This window comes from Nothobranchius furzeri, chromosome 11, assembly GCF_043380555.1.
Source record: "Nothobranchius furzeri strain GRZ-AD chromosome 11, NfurGRZ-RIMD1, whole genome shotgun sequence".
Classification (NCBI taxonomy): domain Eukaryota; kingdom Metazoa; phylum Chordata; class Actinopteri; order Cyprinodontiformes; family Nothobranchiidae; genus Nothobranchius; species Nothobranchius furzeri.
The window spans coordinates 7,996,414-8,002,473 of NC_091751.1; positions in this window are offsets into that span (position 1 = coordinate 7,996,414).

Below are 6,060 nucleotides of genomic sequence, written 5' to 3' on the forward strand. Positions count from 1 at the left end.
CAATGGGTCTGACTGAGGGCCTCCAGGAGAGAAGCCCAAGCAAGACGCGCCCCGAGGAGCTTCTTGCCACATGTCAGCACTCGGTCTGACTGAGCGCCTCCAGGAGAGAGGCCCAAGCAAGACGCGCCCCGAGGAGCGTCTTGACACATGTCAACACTGGGTCTGACAGAGGGCCCCCATGAGAGAGGCCCAAGCAAGACGCGCCCCGAGGAGCGTCTTGCCTAATGTCAGCACTCGGTCTGACTGAGCGCCTCCAGGAGAGAGGCCCAAGCAAGACGCGCCCCGAGGAGCGTCTTGCCACATGTCACTACTCGGTCTAACTGAGCGCCTCCAGGAGAGAGGTCCAAGCAAGACGCGCCCCGAGGAGCGTCTTGCCACATGTCACTACTCGGTCTGACTGAGCGCCTCCAGGAGAGAGGCCCAAGCAAGACGTGCCCCAAGGAGCGTCTTGCCACATGTCAACAATGGGTCTGAATGAGGGCCTCCAGGAGAGAAGCCCAAGCAAGACGCGCCCCGAGGAGCGTCTTGCCACATGTCAACACTGGGTCTGACTGAGGGCCTCTAGGAGAGAGGCCCAAATAAGATGCGCCCCGAGGAGCGTCTTGCCACATGTCAACAATGGGTCTGACTGAGGGCCTCCAGGAGAGAAGCCCAAGCAAGACGCGCCCCGAGGAGAGTCTTGCCACATGTGAACACTGGGTCTGACTGAGCGCCTCCAGGAGAGAGGCGCAAGCAAGACGCACCCGGAGGAGCGTCTTGCCACATGTCAACACTGGGTCGGACTGAGGGCCTCCATGAGAGAAGCCCAAGCAAGACACGCCCCGAGGAGTGTCTTGACACATGTCAACACTGGGTCGGACTGAGGGCCTCCATGAGAGAAGCCCAAGCAAGACGCGCCCCGAGGAGAGTCTTGCCACATGTCAACACTCGGTCTGACAGAGGGCATTCAGGAGAGAGGCCCAACTAATACGCGCCCCGAGGAGCGTCTTGCCACATGTCACCACTGGGTCTGAATGAGCGCCTCCAGGAGAGAGGCCCAAGCAAGACGCGCCCCGAGGAGCGTCTTGACACATGTCAACACTGGGTCGGACAGAGGGCCTCCAGGAGAGAGGCGCAAGCAAGACGCGCCCCGAGGAGTGTCTTGCCACGTGTCAACACTGGGTCTGATTGAGGGCCTTCTGGAGAGAGGCCCAAGCAAGACGCGCCCCGAGGAGCGTCTTGCCACGTGTCAACACTGGGTCTGACTGAGCGCCTCCATGAGAGAGGCCCAAGCAAGATGCGCCCCGAGGAGCGTCTTGCCACGTGTCACCACTGGGTCTTACTGAGCGCCTCCAGGAGAGAGGCCCAAGCAAGAAGCGCCCCGAGGAGCGTCTTGCCACGTGTCACCACTGGGTCTGACTGAGCGCCTCCAGGAGAGAGGCCCAAGCAAGACGCGCCCCGAGGAGTGTCTTGCCACATGTCACCACTGGGTCTGACTGAGCGCCTCCAGGAGAGAGGCCCAAGCAAGACGCGCCCCGAGGAGCGTCTTGTCACATGTCAACACTGGGTCTTTCTGAGCGCCTCCAGGAGAGAGGCCCAAGCAAGACGCGCCCCGAGGAGCGTCTTGCCACGTGTCAACACTGGGTCTGACTGAGCGCCTCCAGGAGAGAGGCCCAAGCAAGATGCGCCCCGAGGAGCGTCTTGCCACGTGTCACCACTGGGTCTGACTGATCGCCTCCAGGAGAGAGGCCCAAGCAAGACGCGCCCCGAGGAGCGTCTTGCCACGTGTCACCACTGGGTCTGATTGAGCGCCTCCAGGAGAGAGGCCCCAGCAAGACGCGCCCCGAGGAGCGTCTTGCCTTATGTCACTACTCGGTCTGACTGAGCCCCTCCAGGAGAGAGGCCCAAGCAAGACGGGCCCCGAGGAGCGTCTTGCCACATGTCAACAATGGGTCTGACTGAGGGCCTCCAGGAGAGAAGCCCAAGCAAGACGCGCCCCGAGGAGCGTCTTGCCTTATGTCACTACTCGGTCTGACTGAGCCCCTCCAGGAGAGAGGCCCAAGCAAGATGCGCCCCGAGGAGCGTCTTGCCACGTGTCACCACTGGGTCTGAATGAGCGCCTCCAGGAGAGAGGCCCAAGCAAGACGCGCCCCGAGGAGCGTCTTGCCACGTGTCACCACTGGGTCTGATTGAGCGCCTCCAGGAGAGAGGCCCCAGCAAGACGCGCCCCGAGGAGCGTCTTGCCTTATGTCACTACTCGGTCTGACTGAGCCCCTCCAGGAGAGAGGCCCAAGCAAGACGGGCCCCGAGGAGCGTCTTGCCACATGTCAACAATGGGTCTGACTGAGGGCCTCCAGGAGAGAAGCCCAAGCAAGACGCGCCCCGAGGAGCGTCTTGCCACATGACAACGAAGAGTCTGACTGAGGGCCTCCAGGAGAGAAGCCTAAGCAAGACGCACCCCGAGGAGCGTCTTGCCACATGTCAGCACTAGGACTGACTGAGCGCCTCCAGGAGAGAGGCCCAAGCAAGACGCGCCCCGAGGAGCGTCTTGCCACATGTCCTCACTGGGTCTGACTGAGCGCCTCCAGGAGAGAGGCCCAAGCAAGAAACGCCCAAAGAGCCTCTTGACACATGTCAACACTGGGTCTGACTGATCACCTCCCCAGGAGAGAGGCCCAAGCAAGACGCGCCCCAAAGAGCATCATGCCACATGTCAGCACTCGGTCTGACTGAGCGCCTCCAGGAGAGAGGCCCAAGCAAGATGTGCCCCGAGGAGCTTCTTGCCACATGTAAACAATGGGTCTGACTGAGCTTCTCCAGGAGAGAGGCCCAAGCCAGAAGCGCCCCGAGGAGCATCTTGCCACGTGTCAACACTGGGTCTGATTGAGGGCCTTCTGGAGAGAGGCCCAAGCAAGACGCGCCCCGAGGAACTTCTTGCCACATGTGAACACTGGGTCTGACTGAGCGCCTCAAGGAGAGAGGCCCAAGCAAGACGCGCCCCGAGGAGCGTCTTGCCACATGTCAGCACTCGGTCTTACTGAGCGCCTCCAGGAGAGAGGCCCAAATGAGACGCGCCCCGAGGAGCGTCTTGCCACATGTCAACAATGGGTCTGACTGAGGGCCTCCAGGAGAGAAGCCCAAGCAAGATGCGCCCCGAGGAGCGTCTTGCCACATGTCATCACTCGTTCTGACTGAGCGCCTCCAGGAGAGAGGCCCAAGCAAGACGTGCCCCGAGGAGCGTCTTGACACATGTCAACACTGGGTCTGACTGAGCGCCTCCAGGTGAGAGGGCCAAGCAAGATGCGCCCCGAGGAGCGTCTTGCCACATGTGAACACTGGGTCTGACTGAGCGCCTCAAGGAGAGAGGCCCAAGCAAGACGCGCCCGGTGGAGCGTCTTGCCACATGTCAGCACTCGGTCCGACTGAGCGCCTCCAGGAGAGAGGCCCAAGCAAGACGCGCCCCGAGGAGCATCTTGACACATGTCTCCTCTGGGTCTGACTGAGCGCCTCCAGGAGAGAGGCCCAAGCAAGACGTGCCCCGAGGAGCGTCTTGCCACATGTCAACACTGGGTCTGACTGAGTGCCTCCATGAGAGAAGCCCCAGCAAGACGTGCCCCGAGGAGCATCTTGCCACATGTCAACACTGGGTCTGACTGAGAACCTCAAGGAGAGAGGCCCAAGCAAGACGCGCCCCGAGGAGCGTCTTGCCACCTGTCAACACTGGGTCTGACTGAGCGCCTCCAGGAGAGAGGCCCAAGCAAGACGCGCCCCGAGGAGCGTCTTGTCACATGTCACTACTCGGTCTGACTGAGCGCCTCCAGGAGAGAGGCCCAAGCAAGACGTGCCCCGAGGAGCGTCTTGCCACATGTCAACAATGGGTCTGACTGAGGGCTTCCAGGAGAGAATCCCAAGCAAGAAGCGCCCCGAGGAGCGTCTTGCCACATGTCAACACTGGGTCTGACTGAGCGCCTCCAGGAGAGAGGCCCAAGCAAGACACGCCCCGAGGAGCGTCTTGACACATGTCAACACTGGGTCTGACTGAGGGCCTCCATGAGAGAAGCCCAAGCAAGACGCGCCCCGAGGAGCGTCTTGCCACATGTCAACACTGGGTCTGACTGAGCGCCTCCAGGAGAGAGGCCCAAGCAAGACGCGCCCCGAGGAGCGTCTTGCCACATGTGAACACTGGGTCTGACTGAGCGCCTCCAGGAGAGAGGCCCAAGCAAGACGCGCCCGGAGGAGCGTCTTGCCACATGTCAGCACTCGGTCTGACTGAGCGCCTCCAGGAGAGAGGCCCAAGCAAGACGCGCCCCGAGGAGCATCTTGACACATGTCTCCTCTGGGTCTGACTGAGCGCCTCCAGGAGAGAGGCCCAAGCAAGACGTGCCCTGAGGAGCGTCTTGCCACATGTCAACACTGGGTCTGACTGAGTGCCTCCATGAGAGAAGCCCCAGCAAGATGCGCCCCGAGGAGCATCTTGCCACATGTCAACCCTGGGTCTGACTGAGAACCTCCAGGAGAGAGGCCCAAGCAAGACGCGCCCCGAGGAGCGTCTTGCCACATGTCAACACTGGGTCTGACTGAGCGCCTCCAGGAGAGAGGCCCAAGCAAGACGCGCCCCGAGGAGCGTCTTGTCACATGTCACTACTCGGTCTGACTGAGCGCCTCCAGGAGAGAGGCCCAAGCAAGACGTGCCCCGAGGAGCGTCTTGCCACATGTCAACAATGGGTCTGACTGAGGGCCTCCAGGAGAGAAGCCCAAGCAAGAAGCGCCCCGAGGAGCGTCTTGCCACACGTCAACACTGGGTCTGACTGAGCGCCTCCAGGAGAGAGGCCCAAGCAAGACACTCCCCGAGGAGCGTCTTGCCACATGTCACCACTGGGTCTGACTGAGCGCCTCCAGGAGAGAGGCCCAAGCAAGAAGCGCCCCGAGGAGCGTCTTGCCACGTGTCAACACTGGGTCTGATTGAGGGCCTTCTGGAGAGAGGCCCAAGCAAGACGCGCCCCGAGGAGCGTCTTGCCACATGTCAACAATGGGTCTGACTGAGGGCCTCCAGGAGAGAATCCCAAGCAAGACGCGCCCCGAGGAGCTTCTTGCCACATGTCAGCACTCGGTCTGACTGAGCGCCTCCAGGAGAGAGGCCAAAGCAAGACGCGCCCCGAGGAGCGTCTTGCCATGTGTCAACAATGGGTCTGACTTAGCGACTCCAGGAGAGAGGCCCAAGCAAGATGCGCCCCGAGGAGCGTCTTGCCACGTGTCACCACTGGGTCTGACTGAGCTCCTCCAGGAGAGAGGCCAAAGTAAGACGCGCCCCGAGGAGCGTCTTGACACATGTCAACACTGGGTCTGACAGAGGGCCTCCATGAGAGAGGCCCAAGCAAGACGCGCCCCGAGGATTGTCTTGCCACATGTCAACACTGGGTCTGACTGAGCGCCTCCAGGAGAGAGGCCCAAGCAAGACGCGCCCCGAGGAGCGTCTTGCCACGTGTCAACACTGGGTCTGACTGAGCGCCTCCAGGAGAGAGGCCCAAGCAAGATGCGCCCCGAGGAGCGTCTTGCCACGTGTCACCACTGGGTCTGACTGAGTGCCTCCAGGAGAGAGGCCCAAGCAAGAAGCGCCCCGAGGAGCGTCTTGCCACGTGTCACCACTGGGTCTGACTGAGCGCCTCCAGGAGAGAGGCCCAAGCAAGACGCGCCCCGAGGAGTGTCTTGCCACATGTCACCACTGGGTCTGACTGAGCGCCTCCAGGAGAGAGGCCCAAGCAAGACGCGCCCCGAGGAGCGTCTTGTCACATGTCAACACTGGGTCTTTCTGAGCGCCTACAGGAGAGAGGCCCAAGCAAGACGCGCCCCGAGGAGCGTCTTGCCACGTGTCAACACTGGGTCTGACTGAGCGCCTCCAGGAGAGAGGCCCAAGCAAGATGCGCCCCGAGGAGCGTCTTGCCACGTGTCACCACTGGGTCTGACTGATCGCCTCCAGGAGAGAGGCCCAAGCAAGACGCGCCCCGAGGAGCGTCTTGCCACGTGTCACCACTGGGTCTGATTGAGCGCCTCCAGGAGAGAGGCCCCAGCAAGACGCGCCCC